This window comes from Ricinus communis, chromosome 2 (genome assembly GCF_019578655.1).
Source record: "Ricinus communis isolate WT05 ecotype wild-type chromosome 2, ASM1957865v1, whole genome shotgun sequence".
Classification (NCBI taxonomy): domain Eukaryota; kingdom Viridiplantae; phylum Streptophyta; class Magnoliopsida; order Malpighiales; family Euphorbiaceae; genus Ricinus; species Ricinus communis.
Window position 1 is genome coordinate 25429484 of NC_063257.1, and position 14344 is coordinate 25443827.

A 14344-nucleotide genomic window follows, 5' to 3' on the forward strand; every position below is an offset into this window, starting at 1 on the left:
GAGAGAGAGAGAGAGACCATGGCCGTGCTGAGACAAATATATATGGAAAACTATTTCTGGAGCTAGGGAAGCAAGGAGCGAGAGAGAGAGCCCCAGCGGCTGGTTCGATTTTGCATAGTGGTGAGTTCGTTAGAGAGTTGCAGAGAGGAAGAATCCAAGAATCGCAATGTTTCGAATGCAAAAGAGTAGTGAAGCAATTCGAGAGGCAATTGGGAAGACCGATCGTAGTGCTGATTTAGATTTGGAGCTATTCATCCGATTCGAGACAAAAGGGTGTAGATGTTCCATTTCTGTTATTCTTTCATTATAATTGATTTTCTAGTTGTTTTAAGGATGAACATGTTTAGCTAGATTGATTAAATCCATTGGGATTTCTTTACTATGTTGGCTTAGTACTAAATTGTTGGATTGTTAAGTTTATTTTTGTATCCTTCTTGCTTTCAGTATTAATAAGATGATGCATTATTCATGAGACGTTGTGAATTGTGATGTTTACATTGCTTTATGTGATTGAGAAATCCATTTGGCAATTGGAATTTTGAATAGCAGGAACTGGTTAATAGTCACTTAGAGATAAGGATAATTAACTAGCCGGATTAAGAATTAACAAAGCTAAATAGAGGCAGATTAAAGCTTAATGCTAATTTAAGAATCAATCGTTAGGAAGAGATTCCAACTTTAGGTTCTTTCAGGGAATCTTGCTATCTCGAGAGGGAAACCGAATTCAATTAAGATTTCGTCCACGGGTAGCATAATCGGACTCATCAATGTGTTATCTTTTGTTTAATTGCCAACTAGTCTAGGTTCCCTTTAGGTTTGCTTTCTTGTCTTGATTGTTTCGTTTATCCATTCATTCCTGCATCTCACTTAGAACTCAGTTGGTAGTTATTAGTTAGTTTAGAAATTACTCATTCATTTTAGGCTAATATAACAGAGAAAAGAGTAGTAACTCTGGGCTTTCACTTTCCCGAGGGATACGACCTTGATACTCGCCATTAGTGCTACACTGCATCGATAGGTTCACTGCCTTAGATTGTAGCTGCATAAATAGCATATCAATGCTTAAACCACCGGAGTCCGTCCTTCAATATGTGAAATAGTCTCCCAAAGTCAAATATCAAAGTTTGAAAAAGGGTGGCTTGTACGTTTATGTAAAAAATCAAATCAGGAAATTGAACCCTAGCAAAATAATTCGATTTTGCCTATAAAATTATCCCAAAGACGGCCAGGCTCTAGCCTCAGGTCAAGACGCAGAGTCCAGTCGTGGCCGGACCTCCGAGTCCCAAAAATTAGGTCTTCTCCCTAACCGTGCCCTTGCCGGTGCTGAGGCACCACAGGCCGTGATGGAGGCCGTGGTGGCCTTGGAAACCATGCCTAAAGGACACTTTTGAGGGTCAAACATTGATAGTTTAGCACGGCTAGAGTGCAGGCCATGCTCAACCTTGAAATGGTAGCCCTTGCTCAATTTTGATGGATTCTGGTTCGTATTTGCACGTATCTCCCTCGATTACTATAATGTCCATCGATGATCACCTGAAACATGAAAGGAACCAAAACACAGGCAATTGTGGCATAAAACAAGACAACTATGTAAAAAAATGGAAGTAATTGGGCATATAAACATGTGGAAAACAATGCATATCAAGCAAGTTCTAGAAATAAGAAGAATACAATTTATGATGTATGCTCAATTAGGTTCAAAAAATCACAATTTAAATGTGTACATTTGCATAAAGTGTCCAAATACCATCAATCAAATCATCATTTAATTAATTCATACACAAAATCCAACAACTAATCAAATTCAAATTAACTGACTTAAAGAATGGTCAAGTAACACTGAGTTAACCTAGCCACTATGATAAACTAAAAATTGCTCAATAATATTCCAAAAGCAACAAGCAACAAAGAAGAAAAATCTCATGCTCATAATCATAACTATCAATCTTTCAAAGATAAACAAAAAGCTAATAAACATCCTAAGTGTCCTAAATCTATACATCATCAATAATACACTATATAAAAATAAAAAATATAAGAAAAAAGAAAAGAAAACAACAATTTTACCCAATTTTACACTTGAAGGACGGAATCGCAGCATAAGAGTCAAATATAATGGGCAATATAAAAGTAGAAAAGAGATAAACACAAAGAGATATCGCCTAATCATCCCTGTTAGCCGGTGGTGGTGGTGGAGGTGGTGCTACCGAGGAGGTGTGCATCATCACCGCTAGAGGTGGAAAATACTCCCCAAAATAAGCAAAGTCAAAATCGCCCATCATATTCTACCGCAAGGTTGCCTTTATCCCTGGCCTCCCTAGGCCCACCGCCTATATAGTATATCTAGAATCACTGCATAGCATCAAAGTGCCGAATCAAGGCCTAACCTCTTGCTCAAACCTCGTTGAACTCTGCCTTGTGTTGTTGCTGCATGTCAATGATCTTATCAAATCTTGTAGTAAGCTCATCAATTTGCACACTAGATGGTCGAGGAGCGATGAGGATGAAGGTCGGGAGGAGCCAGGAGTGTCCGCAGTTTACAGTGCTCCCCGCCCTCCCGAGCCCCCATCGATCAAGAAGCCACTCCCAATGGCCCCGCTCTTCTGGGTGATCATCCTCATACGCCAGATAGTAGAGAGGCGAGCAGGGTCATCTCACCCACAAGCATCAACTCCATCCAGTAGAGCTCTGCCTCCAAGAGCTCCATCCTCCTAACAATCCCTAGTCACATAAGGTCCGAAACAGATAGAAGTCTTCTTCTGTCCCTCAATGGGGCCTTGCACCGCTTGGCTAACACATACCCCATGTCCACCCTCCACCTTTAATGTAGGGCCCATAAACAAAATACATCAGGCCGGGTGACCACTCTAAAATTGTCCCCTCGCCTATCAATGTATACGAAAGGTAGTGAAGATAGCGCAGCTATTAGGAGAGGCCGGAAGGCTTGGACTTGCTCGGTAAGTAAGGTCGTCCCCTCTCGAGATGGTCTCCCAAACTGGGAATACTCATCATGCAAGTCCGCCCCCCTAGCCCAAATGAAATGGCCTCTAGTCATGACAAGTCCCGATCTCGCATCAAGGAAGAAAGTGGAGGCGAACTCAAGTGTGAGCTCCTTATAAGTGGGCTCCATAATCCCAAGAAGGCCTCAAAAGGTAGAGTCCGAAGTAACTCTCGAACCTTAGTAGCTAAGCCAAGCTGTGCTCTAATGCTCGCCATCGATGCATCTCCTACAACCTAGCTTGCTGCATCATTGCTGGTAACGAGCCTCGAGTGGTAGGGCTCGAAACTATAAAAGTCTATGTCATGCGAGAGTTGGAGTTGGAGCCGACCGACTATAAAGTGGGGGCAGGTGCAAGTCGAGGTGCAGCAGTGGGTCAATCGGAATTCGAGAATGCCTTCTCTTGAGATACCTACCTTTGGGGTCTCTCACGGCCACCTATAGTACACCGTATGGAAATTGATCAAAACTCTTGCCAAAAGAGTAATCCTTACAAGAAGAGACCCTTGCCTTAGTTAAATTCCAATTCAAGTAGTATAATGACTAATTCACCAAACTAGCTCACAATCCAAAGCAAGTTTAAATATATTAAGCAAATGCAACAATCTAGCAATTCAAATGCGGGATAGAAGAAATAAAAAATATAAACAATAGTAACGAATAAAGAAAAATAAACAATAATAGCAAATCAACATTAAAAGAAGAATAAGAAATTCAATAAAACAACGAATAAAATGCAACAAAAGTGATGAACTTAACAATTTAATAAAATTAACAAGGAGATTAATGAAAATAAGAAACAATACCAAAAATTTCAAAAATAATTAAAGAAAATAGAGAAAAGAGTAAAATCACAAACCAAAATGGAGAGCACTTGAAAATTGAAGGAATAGGGGGAGAGGATATCGGCCTATACGCACGAAGAGAAAATTTTGCTACTTGCGATATGGCATGGCTTACATAGATGATGAACTAACACGCCCGTGTTACAGGCCGTGCTGACCAGCATGCCTACAGCACGTGTTAGTCAACGAAAACGTGTTAAAGTCCATTTTTCCTATCAACACGGTTTGGGTGCCCTCAACACAGGAATGTTACATGACACGGTCATGTCCATAGCACGTCTTACTCTCAAAAGATGTTTGAATTCCCATTTCAGCACAACACGGTTTGGGTGCCATCAACACGGGCATGTTACGTGACACGAACGTGTTCATAACACGTGTTACTCTTGGGAAACATGCCGAAATCACATGTTTCTATCAACACGGCTTGGTTGCCCACAACACGCCCATGTTGACAAGCACGGGTGTGCATAGATATGGAGCATTCGAACCAAATTTCTTCAAAACTCGACTATTTTCTGCTTTTCACGCGCAATTTTCTATAATTTTCAACAGTCAAACGTTCAAGTTACCTTCCACATATCTCTAAACACTCACATGGCATATAAAACTAAAAAATTAAATGAAAATGAAGACTAAACAAGAAAATTAATGTTCCAAAACCAGTGATAAAAATATCCAAAAACACAAAATAAAAGTTGGGATGCCTCCTAAAAGCGCTTCTTTATTTCCTGAGTCATTTAGGTGAACTCATAATGCTTGAGCTATTGTTGTTGATGCAATACAAGATTGACTCTCCTCAAGCTCCAATGAATCACCATAATAATGCTTCAACCTATGCCCATTGACCTTGAAGTTTTCCTACTTTGGGTGGTGCAACTCCATTGTGCCCGTTGCAATGCTTATGCAACTACAACTAAGGCAGTGAACCTATCGATGCAGCCTAGCACAATAGCAAGTATTAAAAATATCGTATCTCTCGGGTAAGTGAAATCCTAGAGTTACTACTCGATCCTTGTTATCTAGCCAAAAACTAATAACGAAGGTTTCTAGATTTACTAATGACTAAAAGCTAAATTCTAAATGTAATGCAAGAATGAATGAGAAAAGGGAATAATTAAGACAAGAAAGCAAATCCAAAGAGGACATAGACTAGTTGACAACCAAACAAAGGAAAACAGATTGTTGAGTCCGATTATGCAACCCGTGGATGGATTTTAAACTAAATTCGGTTTCCCTCTCGAGAAACTGAATTCCTAAACCTAAGAACCTAAAGTTAGAATCTCTTCCTAGCGATTAATTATTAAGTTAGCCTTAAGCTTTAATCCACCTCTATTAAGCTTTGTTAATTCTTAATCCGGCAAATTAATTGACCTTATCTCTAACTGAAAATTAACTTGTTTTTACAATTAAATTTCCAAATTCAATTAGAATTTCTCAATTACTAAAAGAATTCTATGAACAGTAATCAACAAATTCAATGTAAAGAAAACTAGATTTTTATTATTAATTGCAAAATGAATACAAGAAAAGAAAGCTCAAACAATCTTAATAGTTCAGTACAAAAGCCAACATAGTAAGGAACCCTAATGGGTTCAATCAATCTAGCTACACATGTTCATGTCTAAAACAAATAAAAATTCAATTACAATGAAAGAATAAAGAAATCGAAACATGTACACTCTTTTCTCTAGGAGTGGATGAACAACTCAAAGCCTTGATCTACATAGCAAATGATCTCTCCAAAATGCTTCTTGAATTGCTCCAAAACTCCTATTCAATTAAATCCAAAGAGTCATGAATATGATGTCAAAAGGTGGAATCAGTCTCCTGGAAGCTGCTTTGGAATGTCTGAAATGCATCTAGAGAAATTACAGAGAAAGATGAAAAGTCAAAATCGCATAAACTTTTCTCTTTACTGGCTCATTCAATTTTATACTGTGTGCTAACATGGGCGTGTCCATAGCCCGTGCTCCGCAACACGGGCCTTGTCCAGGCCGTATTGGTCTCTAAATGATGAAATGAACTGAATCTAGCAAGGGCGTGTAACACGGGTCGTGCTCTAGAGCGTGTTATTCTTGAAAATCGTGTTGCTTCAAAGTGCTTAAGCTACATGGCGTGGAAATTTGTACACGGGCTATGCTGGCACGACCTGAGCACGGGCCATGTTGACTTTCCAAAAGTCAACCTAAGGTCAAATGCTTCTGATTGCATATGTTTTCGCCTATAATTGATCTAAAATTGCTTGAACACTGATGATAGACCTATAAAAACCCCTGGAATATAAAAGGACACAAAACACGTTTGATCTTGGAATAGAAACACAATAAATACTCAAAAAATGCATAATAATATGCAAACAAACATGTATAGAACTATGCACATCAAATCACCTCACACTTAAGCTTTTGCTTTTCCTTAAGCAATTAATAACTCAACTCACAAAAATGCAGTCAGCAAGTCCTCAAAGTTCATGCCCCTAGGCCACAATAAATAGCATTCAACACATCTCAAAAGACACTCAATTGTAAGTTAAGTTGGAGATTATTAACAAAGAATGGAGATAATATTAATGCATGAATAACTTAAACAACAACTCAATAACAAACATCAAAAGCCAATGCCTCATTGGGATCATTCAAATCACTCAAAGTGTGTATAAGGTGAAAAATAAATCCCTTAAAGCAAATGCACAAAACCTGCTTATCATAAGCTTGCTCATAAAACCTATCTCTGCTACTATGAATAAATGAATATCAAAATTAAAGGGTCTTTACAAGGGTTGTAATGGGGCTAAGGTAAAGGTATGGAAATTTGGGAAAGAAGTGTGAAAATGCTGGAAATCCTTACAATAAACAACAATGTATGCTTAAAGGATTAAATGCCCAAAAATAGAAAAATTATTCACTAAATCCTCAATTTGTAGAATAATGCTAAAAAATACTATAAATCCAATAAAGAGATAAAGAAATAAAGAATTTTGTTATTTTTATTTTTATTTTTATTTCTTTAAGAAAAATGAACTAGCAGCTTATAAGAGAACTGTTGCATACAACTGAATAAAGTAAAGAGCAAAAATATAGTTTGAATTGAAGAGAGCATCTAAAATATCAAAAGGACTTAGTTAATTTATCAACATAGCAAATAGCATTTTAATCCCAAATAAGAATGAGTAAATCATAAAAATGCTAGCATAAAGGTAAATGAAAGATGAAATGAAAAGGCTAAAATGTAAAGTGTGAAATGGTGTAAAATGAAGAAAGGGGTAAAGGCTCAAACATGGCTAACTAATGGAAACATAAAGGGTAGGCTTTTGGCCAAGTGTGGTGAATCCTAAGTTATCAAATCATCTCATATGGTATTCACAAATTCATATAACCTCAACAAACATTACAAAGCAAGTTCTAGAAGCAAAATAAGTACAATGCACACTCCAGAAAGGAAATATAAGGCATATCTTCTGAATGCTAAAGAGTGACTAAAGATCTCAGACATGGGTTTTTGCTTGATGGATGGACCTATAAAATCTCCTAGAATACAAAAGGACACAAAACACAGGTGATCTTGAAATAAAAACACAATAAATGCTAAGAAAATGCATAATAATATGCAAGCAAACATGTGTAAACCTTTGCACATCACTGCCATATGGAAAACTTGCTGGACAGTCAACGGTCCTGACCAACAGCTCTTTAGCTTCGCAAGAAAGAGTCAGAGTTGTGAGTTATAAAATAACATACTATCCCCAACTTGGAACTCCTTGGTGCTCCTTAGCCTCTTGTCATGGCACTTCTTGGTATGCTCCTTGTAGATTAAGGAGTTGACATATGCTTAGTTACGCCACTCATCCAACTCGTTAAGCTGCCACTGTCTATGTTTTCCTACATTAACAACATCAAAATTTCAAGTTTTTAAAGCTCAAGATGCTTTATGCTCAAGTTCAACAGGCAAATGGCATGCTTTCCTATAAACTAGCCTATATGGTGTAAAACCATTTTAAGTATATTATGCCTACCTAAATGCCCATAAGGCATCATCTAGCTTCTCCGCCCAATCCTTCTTACTCATATAGTTTTCTTTAAAATTCGTTTCAAACCCCTATTAGTAACCTCCATTGCTCACTGGTTTTTGGGTAATAGGGTGTAGAAAACCTGTGTGATACACTATAGTGTTTAAGCACCTTTTCTAACTAGGCATTACAGAAATGAGTCTCCCTGTCACTAATAAGAGCTCTAGGTGTCCCGAACCTAGCAAAAAGTGTTTTGAGGAATAGACTCCAACTTTAGGTTCTTAGGTTTAGGAATTTGGTTCTCTCGAAAGGAAAACCGAATTCAGTTTAGAATCTGTCAATGGGTAGCATAATCGGACTCAACAATCTGTTATCCTTTGTTTGATTGCCAACTAGTCTAGGTCCTCTTTGGATCTGCTTTCTTGTCTTCATTATTCTCTTTGCTGATTCATTCTAGCACTATACTTAGAATTTAGTTTTTAGTCATTAGTAAATTTAGAAACCTCCATTATTAATTTTAGGCTAGATAAGAAGGAATGAAGTAGTAACTCTAAGATTTCACTTTCCTGAGGGATACAATATTTTAATACTTGTCGTTGTGCTAGGCTGCATCGATAGGTTCACTACCTTAGTTGTAGTTGCACAAGCATCGCATCAAGTTTTTGGCACCGTTGTTGGGGACTTTGTTTGAAAACTAGAGTGAACTTTTCTATTTGTTACTTTAGTTATTTTTCTTTTCTGTTTTTCTCATTACTTTGCATTTAGTTATTCATTCATTTATTTGTTTGGGTTTTTGCTGCCTTGTTCATTTCAGGTAGTTTATGACCAAGAGTTCTAATCCTGCACCAGTAGACCCTCTGCTCGAACCAGAGCAATCCCTCAGGCAGCTGAGGAAGCGATTAGACATGGAGGAGGAGCAGATTGAGATTCCTGTCTATACACTAGTAAATATGGGAGAGGGCAACAACAACATCGTGAAAGCACAAAGTAGGATGTACGAGTTTGCTAGACCTTCCCTAGAGGGGACACACACCAGTATATTGAGGCCACCTGTTGCAGCAAATAATTTTGAAATTAAACCAAATGTCATTCAGATGGTGCAGCAGAGTGTACAGTTTGGGGGCTTGCCCAGTGAAGATCCTAATGCCCACATCACCAACTTTTTAGAGATTTATGATACCTTCAAGATAAATGGAACTACCGATAATACCATTTAGCTTGGGCTGTTTCCATTTTCCTTGAGGGATAGAGCAAAGAGATGGCTACAGTCCCTACCAGCCAACACCATCACCACCTGGAGTTCTTTGGCTGAGAAATTTCTATAAGTACTTTCCTCCTACTAAGACTGCAAACATGTGTACTGATATTTCTTCTTTTGTGCACTTTGATGATGAGAGCATGTATGATGCGTGGGAGAGGTACAAGGACTTGTTGAGATATCGCCCACACCATGGTTTGCCATTATGGATACATGTGCAGATTTTTTACAGTAGGTTGAACTCAGCTACGAGGCAGATGGTAGATGCAGCTGCAGGTGGGGCATCAATAGTAAGATGCCAGAGCAAGCCCAAAACTTAATTGAGAAGATGGCCATGAACACATATCAATGGCAGTCTTTTAAGAGTAGGCCAAGACGGCAAGGAGTGGTGAACCAGGTAGATTTTACATCAGCCTTGGCAACTCAGGTGGAGCTTTTGGCCAAGAAGATCGACCAGCTCGAGAAGCCAGTCAATGCAGCATAGCTTGGCTCCGAGTTTTGTGGTGGCTCGCACTACAATGCAAACTATAATATGAGAGGTATGTTTGCTTCTTCTTCATCTTCTTCTGCTGACCTCGAACAAGTTGATTTTATTGGAAATGCGCCCAGGTAGCAGAATAACCCGTACAGTAATACATAGAACCTAGGGTGGAGAAACCGTCCCAACTTCGGGTGGCGAAATAACAACTCCTAGGGTCCACTAGGATTTTAGCGGTTATGCCAGCAGCAATCCTAACAGTAGACTGTTCTCCCTCAACTACCTCAGAACTAGGAGAAGAAGCCCAATTTAGAGGAGTTGATGATGAAGTTCGTGTCCACTTCAAAGAACAGGTTTCAGCAGAGGGACACAGCTCTTAGAACTCAGCAGGCCTCCATATAGAATTTGGAGAATCAAACAGGCTAGATTTCTAAGATGCTGGCTAAGAGACAGCCGGGGACGCTTCCTAGTACCACAGAGTCAAACTCGAGGGAGCATGTCAAGGCTATCACCTTGAGATCAGGTAAGCAGTTAGCTAGTTCTTTACCTATGGCTGATGATGATGTTATTCTGCAGGATGAGCCAGCCAGGAAAGACTAAAGCTTGAGGTGACAGAGCCTGTGTGACCAAAGGACAAGAAGATTCTTGTGAGGGAATACCATCCTCCAATTCCATATCCTGCCATGTTGAAGCAAGAAAATATTGATCAGCAGTTTGGTAAGTTTTTAGATTTATTTAAGCAACTGAGGATTAATCTATCTTTTGTTGAGGCTATATCGCAGATGCCCAGGTATGTGAGGTTCCTAAAAGAGATTCTAAGCAACAAGAGGAAGATGGAGGACTTGGGACTTGTGACACTAAATGAGGAGTGAGTATATTTGAGTCTAGTGAGTATATTATTTTAGTTTTCTACCTTGTGGAGAAATAAATTATGGGTTCTTTCAAGACCTTTGCGGACTTATGAAGATCTGCACTAGTGAACCTAGTCTTATTGGTCACGTCCTTCCTTTCTTTTGTATTGTTTCTCTACCCCTGAGTTTAAATCAATTTGATTTGATCCTCACGGTTAGCCATGAAAGAGAATAAAGAACTTGTGATTTCTTTTTCTATCGAATATAAAATCCTACCTATGTTCTTGTTTCCTTCCTTAGAGGAACAAGGAAGGATGGAGATGTCAATGGTGCAAATTCTGAATTAGAATATTTAGGAGTGCCTCGATTCTCATCGTTCTTTCCACTAAAAAATTTGTCTGTGATCATTTCGGGAATGATATCTGTCACAACCAAATTTTTTTAATTAATAATTAATATTCATTAGCATGTCATTAAAAATGTCATTTGCATTAAAATTATGTATGACCTATTTTATTATATTATGTGGTAGATAAATCAATTATTTAGTTATATATTGATTTAATTGAAAAGTAATGATTTTGGACTAAATTAGAAAGTTAGAAAGAAAGAGGATTAAATTGTAAAATTTCCTACTTTTACACCAATTTACCACCTCTTCATTTCTTCATTTCTACATATACTTTCTATTGCCTTTTCTTCTTTGTCTCTCTCATTCTTCTCCTTTTCTTCTTCAAACCTTGATTTCCTAATCAAACTCTACAAACTTTTAGTAAGTGAGAATTTATTTCTTCTTATAAGTTTGAAGGATTTAGGCTTTCATAATCAAGGGAAACAAAGGTGAGTAATCTTAATTTCTTTGTTTTGCTGTAAATTAGGATTAATGATATGAAATTATTGATGATTATATGTTTTGGAATTATTTTAATCAAGAGCGAACATGCTATTACTTGTAGGTATATGTCTCAGGATTATTTCTGTAAAATGGTTTTGCAGAACGTTGAGTGAGTAAGAACTTATAAGGTGACAAATTGCTGCTGCTCTGTTTGTGGTTCAGCAGGTGACCTGGTTTTTGTGCTGACATTTTGAGGCATTTAGACGCTGAACCAAACAAAGAGTTAAACATAAAAGTTGTTCATTTATATATCTAGTACATTCCTGTGAAACTTCATAATTTTTAGTTGAGTATAACGTGAGATATATTGAACTTAATATGGCCTGCTCGAAACTGTTTTAAGTAGAAATCGGACTTAGGATTCATAAATTTGTTACTAATTGTGTGTTTAACAACTTGAGCTAGAAGTCCAAATTGAGTAAAATTAGTGTCTATAGAAACTTTAAGATGTTAACATTATATCTGAAGAGTTTCATCATAAAATTTATTCTTTTAGCTGGTCATTTAATAGGAAACGTTTTACTGTTCTGTTTAAATGGAAATTGGAGCAGCTGTATTGAAAATGCCATAACTATTTTTATACAAATGATTTTGAAGTGATTCTTTCTGCTATGGTTTCTATAAAAATGGAAGTGTAATTCTGGGAAAATGAGATTTGTATTAATTGTACATAACTTTTGGTGTAATTTCTACCTACAAGCTGCCTACATCAACAAATATGTTGATTTAATGTCATTCATCTCGTGCATCATATTAACATCAAGAATATATGTTGAAATGTGATGTTTTATGGATATTAAAGATATGTATATTTATGCCTTGTGATTGAATTGTATTTGTATTGAACATGTGAATAGGTTCGTCCAAAGGCAAGGAAGTGGTAAGAGAAAAAGAATAGGATTACTTTGTTATCCTATAAATTTTGGTAAGTATTTAATAGACTAAACTTCATGTATATTGAGTAGGAACTGCTACATTTGATTACTTGATAACCTCTTGGTTGACTGAGTTGGTATTGGTTATGTTCTTGGCTGACTGAGTTGGTATTGGTTATGTTCTTGGCCGGTTGTAAAGTGAATTGATTGTGATGTGTTGTAAAGTGAATTGATTGTGATTACGGATTGATGACTCTTGAATTGATATTGTGTGATCGGGAAAGCTGAGCCGGGTGGATAGCTACCCGAGTATGTGAGATGACAAGACTGAGCCAGGCGGATAGTCTTGTCAAGTGGTCATTAAAATATGAAAAATGTGAGGAAATGTGAGGATGAGTCATCTGATCCTAATTTGATGGAAATAATATGGAATTGAATTATTTGACTCGGATGAGTTTGAGATTATTTGCATTATGTGAGATGAAATTATTTGTTTATGTGAATAATTGAAATGATTGATTTTTGTGATTGTCAGTTAAGTGTTGGTATAATTTTCTGTATTTGATAAGGACTTGATAATTCTAGCCTAATATACTATAGTTTAGTAAATTAAATCCTTATTGAATCGCTAGCTCATTCCTTAGCAATTCTTTTCCAGGTTAGTGCAGTTATAGATAGCCTTAGCTGTGCATTGCTCTCTTTGCATCAGTCAACATTATCAGGTGGGCCAGAGGAGTTATCTCAAGCATTGGGGCGTTTTGGGTACTTGTGTGAATTAAACTAATGTATAAATATTCCTTGTGTATATTAAGTATGTTATGCCACTTAAATTGTATGAATGTATATTGTAACTAAGTAATAAATTATGTTTATAAAGTTAATTATATATATATTGCTATACAATTGGATGTTTGAGTTTGAGTGCTACAGTTTTTAGTATCAGAGCAGGGATTAGACCGTTGGGGCATAAGTATGAGTGTTTATATTTGTGTTTATGTTATGTTATATGAAGGTGTGTATGTGTTGTGATATGTTAAAGTGAGTTGGAATTTTTAACATATTCCAATGTGTTAAATGCTTGTGTGATTGAATTGATGGGCATAGAGGGGATTAAGAGCATAACATGGAAGCATATAGTAATTATGCACAAACCATTTATTGTTGTAAAGTTTGTTAATGATATAGGCATGAATGAGCACTCCACTGGCCTAGTAGGTTCACATGAGTCAGTTCATGCACATCATATTGAACAAGAACAGATGTATGAAAATGAACAGTCATAAGGAAAAGCTAAAGGGTATGCTCAGTAAATAGCTGAAGAGTTAAGAAGATTAGCTTAACAATAATAACCACCACCTCCACTAAACATACTTGCATTGGATGCAAACTTTGGAAAGTTAAGAAAGCATAGGGGGAAAGAGTTTGAGGGGACAACTTATGCAATTGTAGTAGAGGAATGGCTAAAGTCTGTTAAAGGTGTGTTTACACAATTTAATATACAGCCGATGACCTAAATGAAAGTGAGGTATGCAACCTCATTATTTATTAAGGATGCTAGAAACTGGTGGGAGACAGTCCCAAGTAGCCAGACACAACCATTGACCATGACATGGGAAGAATTCTTAAAGGAGTTCAAGGTGAAGTATATGCCACCAATATATCAAGAGAGGAAGAAACTTGAATTCCTTGAATTGAAACAAAATGAGATGTCTGTTGCTGACTATGAATTACAATTTACAAGGTTATCCAGGTATGCACCAAAGGAAGTGGCAACCTAGTCCCACTGAAGAGATTCGTCCACGGGTAGCATAATTAGACTCACCGATCCTTTATCTTTTGTTTGATTGCCAACTAGTTTAGATTTCCTTTGGGTTTGTCTTCTTGTCTTGATTATTTCATTCATCAATTACTCTTGCATCTTCCTTAGAACTTAGTTTGTAGCTATTAGTTAGTTTAGAAATTATTTATCGCTAATTTTAGGTTAATATAACAAAGAACAAAGGAGTAACTCTGGGCTTTCACTTTCCTGAGGAATACGACCTTGATACTCGCCATTAGTGCTAGACTGCATCGATAGGTACACTGCCTTAGATTGTAGCTAACACGAGTAGCACACATCATGGGTTAATGTCAAA

General features: G+C 37.2%; 1 non-coding gene across 1 annotated transcript; it reads right to left on the minus strand.

The window, feature by feature from the left end:
* Positions 1 to 9201: 9201 nt before the first annotated feature.
* LOC112534532 lies at positions 9202 to 9309 on the minus strand. Its single transcript, XR_003078827.2, has one exon. It is a non-coding gene; the product is annotated as a small nucleolar RNA R71 (small nucleolar RNA).
* Between the last annotated feature and the right edge of the window lie 5035 nt (positions 9310 to 14344).